Source organism: Stenella coeruleoalba (genome assembly GCF_951394435.1).
Source record: "Stenella coeruleoalba genome assembly, chromosome: 18".
NCBI classification, from domain to species: domain Eukaryota; kingdom Metazoa; phylum Chordata; class Mammalia; order Artiodactyla; family Delphinidae; genus Stenella; species Stenella coeruleoalba.
In genome coordinates, this window is record NC_137164.1 from 4,302,495 (window position 1) to 4,319,016 (window position 16,522).

At 45.0% G+C, this 16,522-nt stretch overlaps 1 protein-coding gene across 1 annotated transcript in view; it reads left to right on the top strand.

The window, feature by feature from the left end:
- WASF3 (WASP family member 3) overlaps nucleotides 1–16,522 on the top strand; it is an 89,768-nt gene that overhangs the window by 23,426 nt on the left and 49,820 nt on the right. The window contains exon 2 of the mRNA XM_079902848.1: nucleotides 10,390–10,484. The gene's annotated coding sequence lies outside the window, so the exon portion shown is untranslated. The remainder of the gene's footprint in view (nucleotides 1–10,389; nucleotides 10,485–16,522) is intronic.

Below are 16,522 nucleotides of genomic sequence, written 5' to 3' on the forward strand. Positions count from 1 at the left end.
GCCCAGCCGCTCCACGGCATGTGGGATCTTCCCGGACCGGGGCACGAACCTGTGCCCCCTGCGTCGGCAGGCGGACTCTCAACCGCTGCGCCACCAGGGAAGCCCTCTGCTCCCTTTTGAGACAGATTAAGGTTGGAGGTGGGGGAGTGATTCTCAGTCCTTCCCTTTTCCTGTTTATTCAGTGGTGATGAGTTACTCTCCACAGGCGACTGAAATTTTGTCTTCCTTTCTGGGCGGTAATCATTCCCCTTGTTCTGTCTCCTCTCGTGGGCTGTGTTCTTCCTTCTCACTGTGTGCGCTGAGCCGTTCAGCTCCCACACCCCAGACGCAGCCATGGCAAGGTATGACTGGGGGCTCGGGAGACTTGAACGTGACAGCTGCGTGTGTCAGTCTTGTTTGAACGCACAGGTCACCTGTGGGGGGACGTTTATGGACCCATTTGTTACAGCGGCTGCTACTATACTTTCCTCAGGGAGAAAAATAACTGATGTTACTTGTTGAATTGCTTGTGTAATCTTTATGTCAGGTTTAACATTACACAGAAAGCTTTGAAATAGATTTTGATTCTGGAATATGTAAAAATCGTCATGGTGATCGGAAAAAAACCCAGCCGTCTGCCATGCGGCATTTACATCTGCTGTTTCCATCTGATAATGTGCAGATTTCCTAAGTATTTTTGTATATTTATGTAATAATTTTTTGGTCCAAATTTAAGATTCAGCATATTTAATGAAACTAAACAGTAATCCTGATTTGGTTATGATCTGTTTGGTATCTGACAGCATGTTGATTGCTGCCTGTATGGTATTTTAGGAGGTTGTTATATTGTTTAGTCTGAGGTTGAGGAGGGAAGGACATTGTGTCACTGGGGGGGGAGTCAGAGTGACTGCTCTGGTACCTGTGTTACGTCTGTCCTTCTCTTGAAGGAGTTGTGGACATGCAGAACTCCAGGTCTAAGCTGAAGATAAAAACGTAGGCTGGACCCCTCTCTCGGTCAGTTGTAGAGCTCCGCAGGTCCCCGCACGGGCCGACTGTGGTTGATGTGAGGGTGGGCTGGGAAGCCAGGCTCGAGAGAACCAAGTGGGGCTGGAAGTTCAAGCTGTGGGTCCTGGCGGGAACAGAAGCCAGGTGAATATGGGAGTCAAGGCGGGGCACGTCAAGCGAATAGACCCCATGGAGACACCCAGTGGGTCCCGTTCCCGGGTGCTCAGGAACCAACACACAGTCAGAATCCAGGGACCGTTTACGGGGGTGGGGGAGCAGCAAAGACTCAAACCAGTTGAAGATGTAAGGCAACTTTAGTCATTGCTAAGGAAACCTCTTTTATATTTACTTACGATGGCCTGGGACAGACTTCCAGGATTTTCCAACCTAGTTGCAGCTAGGAAGGTGGGCCGAAGCCAAGAGTCATGCCATCGTTGGGGTGCTGGAGTTAGACCTTGGTCTCCTTGATGACTCTCTGATCAAGAGATGTTGATCATGGCATCATGATCAGGTGGCATCATGACAGTAATTCAGTGTATCCCTGTGATGTGTGTGCTATCATTCTAGACAGTACGAAACGTGAGATTCCATTTTTACCCTCCAGGGCTTCTAGTTGAGTTGAGAAGACAGAGCCTGTGCATTGGACGTAAGCCTCAGTGGAAAGGAGAGGTGCTGGGAGTCACCTGGGTTCTGCTCATCCTGAGTTCTGTTGGACTTGGAGGATGGGAATTGTGTGAGTCTTAGGAGGGGCTGAGTTTGGAATACGAGGTGGGACTTAGCGTGAGCAGGACGTAGGTGAGGGCTTGTCCCACCTTTACAAGCTGTTTCACTCTCAGAGCCTGCTTCCTCAGTTGTAAGCTGGTTAAAGTAATTTCTGCCTTGCTTGTTTGTGGCAGGGTTGTTGTAGAGATTAAACGAGATGATTTACGTGAAAACCCTTTGTAAACGGCACCATGGATTCAAATGTGAGGTGTTACTAATAATTTGCCATTTGCAGCGGGAGCCTGTTGGATCACAGCTCTGTTCATTCATCGTATGGAAATGAGACTGTATTCTTGCAGTCAGAGGTGTTTAATGAAGGTCATGATTAGATGTTGAGGAAAAGAGTCAAAGAGACTGTTTTTAAGTAAGGTTGGTGTATGTCTGAGTTTTTACTTATAAACTTATAAATACATAATTAGTGTTGAAAATTAATGTTTAATATGCATCTGAAGTGCTTTACATTTTTGGTTAATAAAAAGAGGAAATATATTTGAAGAGTAAGTTACTGAGCTGTGAAAAAAACAGGAGTCCATTTAGTAGCAAAATTACACGATGCTTCTCATTCCTCATTCTAGAACAGACTATTTTTAGCATCTCTTTGAATCAGTGGTGAAATTCCAGTTACAGGATTCAGTAATTAAAGCAGAGAAAAATATAACATCGTTTAGGCAAGAAAATCTTTTTACTTGAGTTGGACCTGTTTCAGGGTTTAGACTATTATCCTCAGCCATCCCCTGCCCCCTCCGGAATCGTTGGCTTGTCATCCCTGTGGGGTCACAAGCAACAGGAAGGGTGCCAGGACCTCGGCCGAGGACACAGTGTCCCGTTTCTAAGAAGGGATGTCTTGACGGGTAAGCTTGTTGTAACTGTCATCTGCGGGACTCTGGAACAAGTGTTCAGGGGTCCCGAGGCCTCCCCCTGTTTTCCTGTCCTCCATCCCTCCCCAATGGTCAGTTCTGTCGCTCTGTCTCCTGCATCTGTCCTGCCGCTCCTTTGTTTTTTCCGTCCTCCAGCTGCCTGTGAATATTGCGAAAGCAAACGGCGTGCTGCTGCCCGTTGGTCCCACTCCACATTTGTGTTTACTGGTTGTGGATTGTTCCATAATGTTGCTAAACAGCTTTCTGAAAACTTGCTCCCAGTCAGCAATCTTTCTTCAAGCTGGAAGCCTTATTTTTATCCTGTGCAAGTTATTATTATTTTATCTTTTTATGCCCATTCCGCAAAAGCTCATTAACTGTTTGGTTGCCCTGAAAGTGGTGTTCTGTTGAGCCCAGTTCTCCTGCCGTTTCCCTGGGCGGAGCGCAGCCCTTGAAATGGTGACCACGGGGCCAGCACCGGGTCGCAGGACACTGCTGGCTGAAGTAGGTCACGGAGATGCATGATGATTTTTTTAACCGAGTCATTTGAGGAAGTTCACTTATTTGACCGATGTTTTTTGAGTGTTGCTTGTGTGCCGAACATTGAGCCAGGAATTAAAAAAAAGAAAATGAGAAAGGTCTTTGATAGTGAAGAGTGCAGTTTTAGGACTCCGGTGGTGGCGCAGGGCCAGACCTCTCTGCGATGAGTGTTAAAATATATATATATATATTTTATAAAAGCTTAACAGTCATAGGTAGGCAGAAGCGACACATAACTAGAAAATGCACTTTTGCTTTGAAAACTGATGGTTTACCGTGAATTTCCGAACCTTTTCCGCCTCTGAGTTCTTTGCTCTCGCGGCAGCGCGGTACTTTGTGTTGCAGTGATGGTAACCAGGCAAACGGGTAAGACCAGAACTAAATCTGGGCTTCTTCAGTCATCTTGCTTTTAGGCTTTTGTGTGCTCGTTTATTGATTCACTGTTTGTTTTGTTCTGGACTCAACACTGTTCGGGAGGCTTCGGAGCTCCTTTCTGTGTGAAGCCCTGCGGGCATAAGGACGTGGGTGACCCTCTTCCCACGCTGGGGGCCGTCACAGTGCCAGAGCAACAGGCAGGAGTGGTGCCGGGTCAGTGATGGATGTTCTCAGGGGCTTGTTACCACGTGTGAGGCCAGGCTTGTCCCAGGGATCACTCCTTTGATTCTCGCTCTCGTTGTATTTCGGGGAATTTAAGCTTAAATAACCTGCCTTAGAGGGTGTAAGTGGGAGGCCAGTTTGAGCTGAATCCTGGCTTGAGAGCCCACTGCACCATGGCATCCTGTGTCGCCTGGCTGACTTGGTGGGCACAGAGGAGGGGGTGGACTCTGCCGGCAGCTGAGCAGAGCTTTGCGGTGGAAGTGACTCCTCACTGGTCAGAAGGTAGAGGGCAGGAGGGCCGGTGTGGGGAGATGCACGTGTGGGATGGGGAGATGCAGGTGTGGGGAGCTGCAAGTGTGGGGAGGGGAGGTGCACGTGTGGGGAGCTGCAAGTGTGGGGAGGGGAGATGCAGGTGTGGGGAGATGCAGGTGTGGAGAGATGCAGGTGTGGAGAGATGCAGGTGTGGGGAGATGCAGGTGTGGGGAGATGCAGGTGTGGAGGGTGTGTGCATGAAGGCAGTGTGGGGAGGAGTGATGGGAGGGAAGCTTGCAGACCCTGCCCAGGAATTGGCCTGTCCCTGTGGGGGCAGGGCGGCGGTGTCAGGGACCCCAAGGTAAAGCCGATGGAACAGGCCGACGGGCCGCGTTAACAGAGGGTGTGCTGCTTCCCTCGGCTCCCCTGCTGTCCCTGCGCCTGTGAAGGGCAGACTGGAGCACTGGGAAAGGCCAGAGTGCCTTCAGACCCTTGGAAGCTTGCAGAGTTGAAGGCTTTGGTAGATTCTCTGGTTTCAGAGGGCAGAACAGAGAGCATTGGTTTGAAGTGTTAAAGATACAGGCTTTAACCGAATACAGAGCTTGGGTTCTCTACGAGAGGTTACACATTCCTCTCCCTGGACAGTGTTCACGAGAAGCAGCCAGGGATGGGGCAGAGGGGAGTCGGCACTGGACGGCGGGTGGGTCTCTGGGCCCTTACAGCTCTGGCCTGCGCGTATCCTGTAGCTGCCCAGGCGGGCAGTACACACTCTATTTTATGAGCAAGCTCTGGACCTGGGAACTTCTGGACCCCCTCGTGATGTCTTCATGTTTAGGTGGTGAGGTAGCGCTTGTCTTTATGTTAACCTCGCATCCTCTGTGCGTTTCAGAGGACAGGAGTCAGTCTCTCGGTGTCGCTTTGCTCCGCACGCACATTGTAAGTCTTGTTTATTGAAGCCGGCATTGGTCCTTTCCTCCCACGACACCGTGCACAATCTCTCTTGCCACTTGGCACTTTCGGACCTCGGTGTGCTGTCTTTCTGGATGTCGTGTCCCTGCTGCCTGACTCATGGCTGCGTTGCTCCTGTATTGTAGAAAGGAACTAAGTGTCTGAATAGATCATGGGCGGTTGATGTGGCCCAGATCCTGATCTGCGTTATTCGATTCTCTGGCCGGGGACCGCTAGCCCAGAGGTATGGGCCAGCTGTGGCTCTCTGCACAGCCATGTTATATCAAGAATTGATCATTTTGTCTTCCTATTTCACTAGGTAGTTACTGTTCATCAGGTTAAGGGGAAGAAACTATTGTTTTATGATGCTAGTATTTAGGTCTGTGGTACATACTTTTTAAATGAACAAATTACTTAAAACTGGGAGAATTAGGGCTTCCCTGGTGGCGCAGTGGTCGAGAGTCCGCCTGCCGATGCAGGGGACGCGGGTTCGTGCCCCGGTCCGGGAAGATCCCACATGCCGCGGAGCGGCTGGGCCCGTGAGCCATGGCCGCTGAGCCTGCGCGTCCGGAGCCTGTGCTCCACAACGGGAGAGGCCACAGCAGTGAGAGGCCCGCGTACCGCAAAAAAAAAAAAACTGGGAGAATTTTTCATTTGCACCCTCATCGAATAATGAATGTGGTTTTATTAATTGTTAACTGAATGTGCCCCTAGCTGGGAAGGGGCTTATACGTAGGGGCTCAGTCCGTGTCGACTGGCGTGGCTGCTGTGCTGTGTGCAGCAGTGCTCCTGCTGCGGCTTGCTTCACGGGCGCGCACGCACACACACAGACACCCTTCCTCAGCAGGTAAAGCTCTCTGGGCACCAGGACCGTGTCTTACTCCTCATCCCTCCTACGTGAGAGCTCACTTAACGCGTTGAGGTGAACTGCGGGGCCAGCTACGTGTGTTCCTTGTGGCTCTGCTCTAAGTGATGCAGGGCAGTTCTAGCCGTGGGAATTGAAGCTCAGGTAACCGACTGAGAGGCCGGGCAAGGCAGCACAGAGGTTGCTGTTTTGTCGTGTTGTTGGACGCGCTTCTGGCTGAAAACATTCCCGTTAGACGTGCTGATGAGTGTTTCTCTGAAGATAGTGGAGTCTGCACGTTGCAGAGTGTCTAACAGTCTTGTAAGTAGAGCTTGCTCTGTGCATAGTGAAGAACGTTGATGACACGACCTCCTGGATGGAGAGGAACTAGAATCTGAGCCTGGTGAAGAAGGTGGCCCCGGAATGCAGTGCAGAAACTGCTATCCTGGACCACGTGTGTGTGTTGTATGTACGCGGCTTCCCATTTCTGGAAAGCTGGAATTCAGAAGCTTAGGTGAGATGGCAAGGACCAAAATAGTACACAAATCCTAATACAATCAGATTAGGGTAATATTGGCAGATTACCAGTGAGTTACTTAGACACAACCTGTTCTCAGGTTAAATGTTTTCATGTCACAGAGTTCTTTCTTTCATGTTGACTTTGGATGTTGTAGGTAACAAAGAGGAAAGGGCATATTCCTAGGAAAAACTTTATTATCATTGACCTTTTAAAATGCTCTCTAGAACAAAATAAGGTATTTCATGAGTAAATTCAGTCTTTTCTCTCATCAGAGTACAGAAGAGTGTAGACCAAATGTCAGCTGAACTGCTTAGGAGCTGAAGGGTCTGTAATGTATTTGAAATTACCTGACCTCATGGTAAAGCTGCTACTCCTCTCCCCTCCCTGCTTCCTTTCATGTTTTTAGAAAATAACATATTTTACTAGATAGCAGTTTATCCTGGCTTCACTGATTATCTTTAATCTATGATTATTTTCTAAATTATGGTTTCAGAAATATAGCTTTTCCTTTCCCCCCCTTTTCTCTGTCTCTCTTTTGCTTTCTTCAGAGTATGAGGAATTCGTAGTGCAGGGAATTGTAAGGTAGCAGTAGTGTTTTAAGGATGAGGCTGCGACCTGGAGCCAGCATGAGTACGTGTGGATGCTGCCACGTTGAGGGCATCACTCAAGACCCGAATGGCGAGGACACGCACCTCTTGATGGGATTTTAAAGGGAGGAACCCTTTAAGACCACCCACTTTGTTACTCTGTCCGTTGGCCTGTTCGTCCATCTATTCGACAAATATTTGCGTGTCCGCGTCCCTTTCTCTTGGGGATCCTTTTCCCAGGTCTGGTGACAACCCCTCAGCTCAGAATCTCGAGTCTGCAATGTTAAGAGCTGCACTGTTCAGTCCCGTAGCCACTAGCCACGTATTGCTCTTCAAATCAATATTAATTAAAAAGAAAGAAAATGGAAAACTCAGTCCCTCAGTCACACTTGGCACAGGTAAAGTGGTCGGTCGAGTGCTCTCTGTGACTGGGCCCACCACATGGACCTGCGTCCACGTGTGGAACACGCCCATCACTGCGGGGGGCTGAGCCTGGCATTCCCGCCTCTGCTCCTGGGCTCCACCCCCGAGACCCCTCGGTGCCCATCCGCTCTAGCACTCAGTGCCCACCTCTCCCAAGTTCATTCCCATTCATAAATTCTCCCATCTATTGTAGGTCTGGGTCATCTGTCATCTGAATTAAGGCCATGGTGTTACCAGAGCTGTGAAGCCTCCCTGCCCCCACCCCGGCTGCCCCCCGCCCCCCCCCCCCCCCCCCCCCCCCCGCTCTCGGTACCACGCACACACAGTTGTCACACTGAATACCAATTCCTTGTTGATACAGCCTTTCTTCTGGGGGATCAAGAGGTTCTTGGGGGTGCAGGCTTGGGTTTTGGCTGTCCAGGGTCGGGGCACATGAAGCCTGACACATCACCACAGCAGGCAAGTGTTTATTAAACTGATAGAGGGAGGAACGGTGGGTGGAGGAGGCTCCGCAGGTTGCGCTGTAAAGACTGGAGCCAATTTGGATGCACGGAAGCCACACGAGGAGAGGCGTTCGTGGCAGGGGAGCATCACAGGTGCAAGCCAGTTGGCAGGAAGTTCAGGGTGGCTGTGCTCCCAGGTGCAGCCGGAGTGGCACGTTCAGCACCATGGCCAGGGCTTAACCAGGACAGAAACCATGTAAATCCTGGTGCTTCATATAAACGTGTTTCCCTGTGCTAATGCAACACCTCTTAGTAGAGGTGCTGCGTTTCACACTTAACAACCTTAACCTGTACCTTCAGAGGAGTTCAACATGCGCTTTTCCCCTGTAAAGTAAGGCAGCACATTCACAGAGTCCAGTCAACTCTTCAAGACCTTCGTGGTTCCTGACTTAGGTTAGACGGGTCATCAGCTCAGTAGGAAAGAAAAAGGCACGTATGCACGTCCAGAGGAGGCCATCTGATACAGTAATTAAGAACAGGGACGGTGGCCAGACAGCCCTGTCCTGGCTCTGCCTCTTCCAAGCTGTGTCGGCTGGGGCAAGTCACCTTCCGATCCTCAATTTCCTCATTTTTTAATGGAGATGTTACCTGTGTTGACTGAAGAAAATCACACAAGCTAAATAAATGCTTCGAGTTATGTTTTATTTGGGAATTTACCGAGAACTATAACCCGGGAGACAGCCTCTCAGATACTCTGAGGAAGTATTCCAAAGAGGTGAGGAGGGAGCCAGGATAGGAGTTTTTGCTGGCGGGGGGTGGGGGGGGTGGGGGTGGGGTTGGGGCATGTAGTGGAACATCTAAAGATGACTGCCGATCGCAAAAACCAAACATCTCAAGTTAATGATTTTAGTGTCTTTCTATGTATGGGAAGATGCAAGAGTCTGGGCTCTTTGAAATTCTTCCTTAGATGTGCATCTTAACTATCTAGGACCAGTATCCTATTTTTCTCCGTCCTGAATCCCCTCAGGGCGCACCATCAGGGCAGCTGCAGCGGCTGCTAACTTGATGGCGGGCAACATTTTTCCGTCCTGCCTTGTGAAGATTAAGTTACTCATAGGTGACTCAGCGCTCTGCTTAGTCCTCAGTAAGGCATTCACCAAGTGGTAACTAGTAACATAACCTTAACCTTTCACACAAATGGGAAAATGCATAGTTGTGTTTCCCAAAGGAAGAGTTAACACGTGATTGCGAATGTGAAGGGGCGTCCAGGGCACACACGTTTGGATCGCCCTTAGGTACAGTTAGCTGTATAGTCACATAGTGCTGGTTACTTTCAAAACCATGCAAATAAGGTGATCTGGTTCAGGTGAAATTTGGCCTGGATAATCTAAAACCCAGGGATGCTTCTCTGTATTTGGAAATAGGATGATCACTTATGCAAACGACAGGAAAGAGTCACTTTTGCATTTTGCATCGTCAAGTGCTGTCCAGCCGCTCCGAAGGAAGGGAGAGAAAATCATGTGCTGCTTTTAATTTTAACTGAGCAAAGTAGGAGGATATGGGTAGTATCATCGAATGACCTTCCTATTTTTTTTTCACACTTTCAAAAGGATGGTGACAGTCTTAACTGTGGACATTCTCGTTATCCACTGGCCCACATACAACTCACGCACAGCCAGACAGTCCCTTCTAGACTTCAAGTTGCTTTCCTTTCCTACAGACATCACACCCCCTCCTTTCCAGGGCCTGCACGGCCTTTCCCCCTCCCCCCACCCTTCCTTGACCTCTCTCGAAGCTTTTGCTATACCCCAGCCCACTTCTGGGCTGCCCTGCTCTTTCCTGAATCTACTGTGTTGTATTATAATTATCTACGCACATCAGTCACCCTTGCAAGACTCAGTTCTTTCGTGAGCAGGCGTTTTCTCAGTCATTTTTGTGTCTGCAGGGTTTAAAGGCGGGCCAGCTTACGCAAGATGCTTAGAAATGTTTTGCCGAATGAACGAATGCTTGTTCTCTACATGTTTCTTAAATGTTTCTCCTAAGTGAATGGTAACTCTATTTGGGTAGGAAACTGTACTATATTTTTGGTACCACAAACAGTGTTTATCTTCAGATAACTCTGTAGGCTTGCTGTTAATATCAGTTATCCTGGAAACACTTTCTAGGGTCAATTCACCCGGTTTTACGTCGTCGTTACTGTTTTATCCCCACATGTACTATTAAAATATTTGTGAAGTGATCACCAAGATTTTTACTGACTTGTGTTCTTATGCAAATGATATGTATTCAGTTAATTGTGGGCGGTCACAAACCTAAAATGTGTGTAAGCAGTTCAGTTGAATAGACCTGTGGTACACTGGGCTTTTTTGTTTTTCTTCCCTTCGGCTGTTATTTACTAGATACCTTGAAGTTAATTTCAGAGCTTATTCCGGGATAGAGAGTGGGAATTATACCAGAATTCACATTCCTTATTAGCTCCCTGCTTAAACTAACTTAAAAAGAACCAGTTCTGGGACTAGAGCTCCCTTGACGAAATTATTGGAATGTGAAATTTGAATTTAAGACTTTCTTGGAGACGTGAATGCATTTTGCTTGCCGGTACTTAATTTTTTTTTTTTTTCTTTCTTCTTAGTTTTAATTTTGATTGCTGTTACTACTGATATCTGAGCCAAAGTGGTGATGCTACCTGAGCGACATTTCTGCAACCCATAAGTCAACAGTTACACGGTAAGACTGTGTGCCTTTTACCCTTAAAGCCGTTTAATTTCTATAACATTATAGTTTAGAATTTGAAATGGAGTAGGCTAAAATATGTTAGTGTTTCAAAATATCAATATATTTTAATCTATAAATATTAACAGCAGATAATATTTTAGAGCTTTTGGTCCTAATCAACAGTGAGAGGTTGAAAGAGAAAAACTATAATTTGATATATTCATTTCCTATTAATTTTTACGTGAACAAGTATGGATATGCAGTTTTTGACTCATTAAACTGGGGTCTCATTTCCCCCCCTATATATCTTGCCCATTTACTTTCTGTTTCCTGACGTTTAACCAGTTCATTATTCTTTGGATCTTGTTAATAACGAGTGGGTATGAGAAGCCACGATGATAAGACTTAAACCTCCTCAGGTGTTACTGTAACTCACTCTGAAGTGAAGTGGTGATTCCAGCAGTGGCTCAAATGAGGTTTTGAATTATTTACGGGTTTAAATGACCTGTATTTCCCTATCTTTGAGGAATGCCTCGAGTAACGAGGATGGTGTACTAGGAAGGCAGGTCCTGCTCGGAACCTCACTTTCCTTCTGTACAAAATTCTGCCGTCTGTCTTGCCTGCTTTACAGAGTGAAAAAAATCACTTGATGTTTGTGGAATTGTCCTTTTTTGCATTAAGGGTAGAGGGAGAATAACAAGTCTTGGTTCTGAGTTGGTATTGAGAGAGAACGTATTACTCTTGATATCTGTGTGTGGGGCACGCCAGAAGCCTTGACCTCTAATCCTGCCTCACCTTGACCTTGGCACTCCAGTAACTTCCTGTCAAAAAACTGATGTTGATTCCCATACTTTCATGTTACAGGTAATTTTCCAGGAGTATGTCTGAATTCTTTGACCACAGCAGAATTAAGCTAGAAATCAGTATCAGATGTTTGGGAAATCACCAGATATTTTGAAATTAAACATCACATTATAAAGATCCCACGGGTCAAAGGGGAGGTCACAAGGGAAATCAGAAAATATCTTGAATGAAAATGAAAATATAACATATCAAGATTTATGGGATGTGTCTAAAGCAGTACTTCAAAGGGAAGTTTATAGTGTTAAAGGCTTATATTAGAAAACAGAAGTTTTGAAACAATAGTATAAACTTTTACTTTATCAGCTCAGTGCTTTATATCCACCTAGAGGGTGGGATAGGGAGGGTTAGAGGGAGACGCAAGAGGGAGGAGATATGGGGATGTATGTATATGTATAACTGATTCACCTTGTTATACAGCAGAAACTAACACACCATTGTAAATCAATTATACTCCAATAAAGATGTTAGAAAAGAAAATAAATTAGAAGGCAGGGAACTATATTCAATATTCTGTAATAAACCATAATGGAAAAGAATATGAAAAAGAATATATATATTTATAACTGAATCACTTTGCTGTATAGCAGAAATCAACACAACATTGTAAGTCAACTATACTTCAAAAAAATTAATTAAAAAAAGAAAAGAAACTAGAAGGCAAAGAGCAAATTAAACCCAGAACAAGCAGAGGAAGAAAATAATAAAGATAAGGGCAGAAAACAATGAAATAAAAAACAGGAAAAAAAAATAGGAGAAAAATCAGTGAAACCAAAAGCTGTTTCTTTGATGAGATCAATAAAAGTGACAAACCTGTAGTCATAGTGATCAGGAAAAAGAGAAGAGAGACCATCAATCTAGATCCTACAGATATTAATAGGAAGATAAGGAAATATTATGAGCCACTTAATACATACGATAACTTAGATAAATGGACAAATTCCATCAAAGATACAACCTACCAAACCTCACTCAAGAAGAAATAGATAGGGACTTCCCTGGCGGTCCAGTGGTTAAGAACTTTGCCTTCCAATGTAGGGGGTGCGGGTTTGATCCTGGTTGGAGAGCTAAGATCCCATGTGCCTCGCAAGCCAAAAGGCCAAGACATAAAACAGAAGCAATATTGTAACAAATCCAATGAAGACTTTAAAAATGGTCCGCATCAAAAAATCTTAAAAAAAAAAAAAAAAAAGAAATGGGTAACTTGTATAGCTCTTTATTAAAGAAATTGAATTTGTAGTTAAAAATTGTCCCCAAAAGAAAGCTCTGAGCCCACATGGTCTCATTGGTGAATTCTGCCAACCTATTAAGAAAGAAATACTACCAATTATATACAAACCCTTCAGAAAACAGAAGGAAAGGAACACTACTTTATGAGGTCAGTATTACTCTGATACAAAAAACGGATATTTTGCCACAAAATATTAACAAATTAAATACAGTTTATATAGAAAGGGTAATATATCATGCCCAAGGACCATTTATTCCAGAAATGCAGGAATAATTCACAATATCAACAAACTAAACAACAGAATTTTTAAAACCCCTATGATCAACTCAATAGATGTAGAAAAAGCATTTAACAGTATTCATCATCCGGTCATGATTAAAAACTCAGAAAACTAAGAACAGAAGGAAACTCTCAAAAAAGTTGGAGTAGAAGGGAGCTTCCTGAACTTGATAAAAGCTGTCTATGAAGAACCTACAGCTGATATTACAATTACTGGTGAAAGACTGAATGCTTTTGCCTGACATTAGGAGCAAGGCTAGTCACTCAACGTTCCTATTCAGAATTGTCCTAGCCAGTGCAATAAAGCAGGAAAAAGAAATAAAAGGCATATGGTTAGGGAAAGAAGCAAAAGCAAATTTAGAACTCCCCTAGCAAGGGGCCTGAGAAATGTTGCTTTAGCCTGCCAGCCTCTGTGATATAGAAGGGAGAGCAGGAGTTGGGGAATAGCTGTTGAATGCCAGCACATAAAATCTACTACATTTTGGGTTCTGTGGTCATGATCTGAAAATCATAAAAGCAAGGCAACATTTATATCACTTGTGGGTTTAAATTACTGTTCTTTAAAGTTTTAAAAGTCAGCATAATCTATCGTGAGAGTCTTATTTCAGCATCTTCTTCTTTCCGTTGATATAACTGGAAAGCCACGTGTAATATTTAAAAGTTACACATTGGTTTAAACTTCATTAAATAGCTTTTGTTTTTTAAGTTAAAGAAAAAGGCTATCTGAAACAATATAAAGATGTCCTCTAAAATTTTGTGAGGGCAAACAACGTTATTTGTTAAATCTGTTACAACCCTCACTTAACTTTGGAGGAGTTAACAGTTCTTAGACTATACAGACGTGTTTTGTGTAATAATATAAGACACATATTGTGCCTTTTAATGGCTGCTATGTAATTTCCAAGTACTTGCTCATTTTTGCGGTGGTTGGCAGTGTGGGGCTGAGGGAATCTTGAGTCGTGGTCCCAATTGTCTGGGAGAATTATGACAGGACAGCATCTCTGGGTGGTTTTACTGGAATCATTTCTAAGTCTCTTGCAATGAAATTGTTTTTTGGCCTAAGTAGAATACTTACAAATCTTAAACAAATTTAATAATTGTGTGCATTTCATTACATGTTACCGGCCCTGTCACTTGGTGCTCGGTACTTGGTATAGCACAGGGGACGAGTATAAATTTAGAAGTTACGGAAGATCTTGGGTCCAAATGCTAAAAACATAGAGGCTTAATTAAGCTTTCGAGCAAAATCCACGTAAATCCTTGATCCTCATTTCCCTTATCTGTAAAAGGAGGATAATAATCTTGATAAGCTGCTGAAAACATTGAAAATATTCCTCAGAGCATCTGAGAGACCGTGGACCCTTGGATGGTGATGCTGGTAGAGGGTCTTAGTTGCAGAAACATCATAAGACTTTGGCACCCACCAGAACTTTTTTTTTTTTTTTTTTTGCGGTACGCGGGCCTCTCACTGTTGTGGCCTCTCCCGTTGCGGAGCACAAGCTCCGGACGTGCAGGCTCAGCGGCCACGGCTCACGGGCCCAGCCGCTCCACGGCATGTGGCAGAACTGGTTTTGAGTTTAAGTTCTTCTACTTATGAATCATGTCACTTTGGATAAGTTAATTTTTGAGCCCTGAGTTCTTTATCTGTTAAGCGAGGGCAGTGCCAACCCATAAGGTTGTAGTGGGGTGTAAATGACATAACGTATATAATAAAATGCTCAGGTATGTAAAATGTTCCCATTTATCACCTGTAACGGGGTTACCATCGTTAGCTTTATGATTTTGTTTCTTTGGTTGATTTTCTATAAGGTGAACTAGAAACCCCGAATGGTCACGGTTCACCTGTTGGACTGTGTTGAGAAGAATGAAGCCAATAGGGTGCCAGGCTTGATGTTTTGAGACCAAGTGTTGCAAATGTTAGATATTTTACTAGTATTTCTCTGGTACTTGCATAGTGCCAACAGTTGGGAGTGGTTAACTAAAATAACCATTCAGTTTATCTTAACTATCTTTCATGAACACAGCTTCTAGTTGCCAAAAATATTGCCACCAGGATGCTTTTGGTTTCTAAAAATACAGGCTCAAGATCTGTAGCGTGTCTGCTAGGGAACAGTTGGTAGGTTCTACAGCTTTTCTGCTATTTTGACCTTATTTCAGGATGTCGTTCGTATGAGTTGCCAACGTTTGGCTATTTTTGACCAACAAAAGTGGAAGCTCCATATGGTCCAAGTGGGTATTTCAGGCTCTGCTGTTAGTGTTTTCTTTACACACTTGGTAAATGATCTAGTTTTGTATCTTATAATTTGTTGTTTCCTCTAGGAGCTTACATTTATTTTTAACGCATTTTGGATTTGCTTCGTTAATTTGTTTGGTGAACGTTGTTCTCAAGTAATTGGTGCAAAAGAGTAGGACAGAGAAAAATAAGTGCTGCATCTTTCGTAACAAGAAGAGGAGATGCTGCCTAATCTTCAAGAAGACTTTCAATTTATGGTCAAGTAAATAGAAACAAAAACTAGAGGCTTTTGAGAATTAAACCTCGAGGTCATAGGTCATACAGGTAGAGTCTGAGTCCCTGAAGATTCTCTGAGATCCGTTCACCCTCGCAAGTGCTAAAGCCACTCTGGATGGTTATAGCGTCTGAGGGTTTATTCACGTGTTTCGTGTTATGAGAATAACGCAGTGTTCACTCAGCTTAATGTTGTGTTTATAAAGTGGCCATGGGTCATATGTTTATTGTACTTTGAATAAGAAGCTGACAATTTTAGTTTTATTTAAAAGGGCATTCATGGAACAGATACCTAGTGGGGGTCGTAACTAGTGACAATACCATCGCGTTGAGCAGCTTGCGAGCCTTTCCTACGCATCTCAGTGTGACCGCAGCCTGATGGTGGTGCTGCTTAACCATCCTTCCCCCGCTTGTCCAGCTAACGGGAAAAGGGAGGCAGAGTTCGTTTTCTAATGTGTCAGGTAAGCACTGATTCCTGCACAGGGGTAGCATCTGGGGTTTGGGATCCGCTTTGCGCTGTTTGTGGCCTTGGTGTACCACGTCATCAGAGGTCTCATCGGAGCCCTCGGAGGGGAGCAGGCAGGCGTTGCTTCCATCTTGGAGGTGAGGACTGGGGTGTAGTGGGCTTGAGCTCCTGAAGAACTTGGGTTCTGCTCGCTGGTCTGGCTTGCTCGGCTGCTGTGCCAGGCCCAGGCCCCTTTCAGGACGGCTGTCTGTGCTCACTGTTTGCACTGCCCGTCCCTGATGGTGGAGCGGGGACACATCCACTCTGGAGGATGGAACTCTGTAGGAGGAAAACTTTTCCTAGGAAGTGAGTTAGCATTTCCGTTTGCTGTATTCATCGAGCCATTAACTGTGGCGCCTGACGAGTTGCTAAATTTATCTTTTTCTGTTTTTTTTCTGTCGTGGTCTTTCGTCCCGTGTCTGTGGCTCACAGTAATTCTTTCTCCCTGACCATCGTGTCAAAATCTAAATATGAAATAATTTTCCAGGCATCTCCCAATTTGTATTCTGCTCTTATCTCTTATCCAAACCCACGGATCCAGTTTTTAAACTAATTGGATAGCTTTATTATTGAGTTTTGAGAGTTCTTTGTATGTTTTGCATATAAGACCTTCGTTCAATAAGGCGTAACTGGCCAACAGTAAATGATGCATGTTTGAAAGGTGCAGT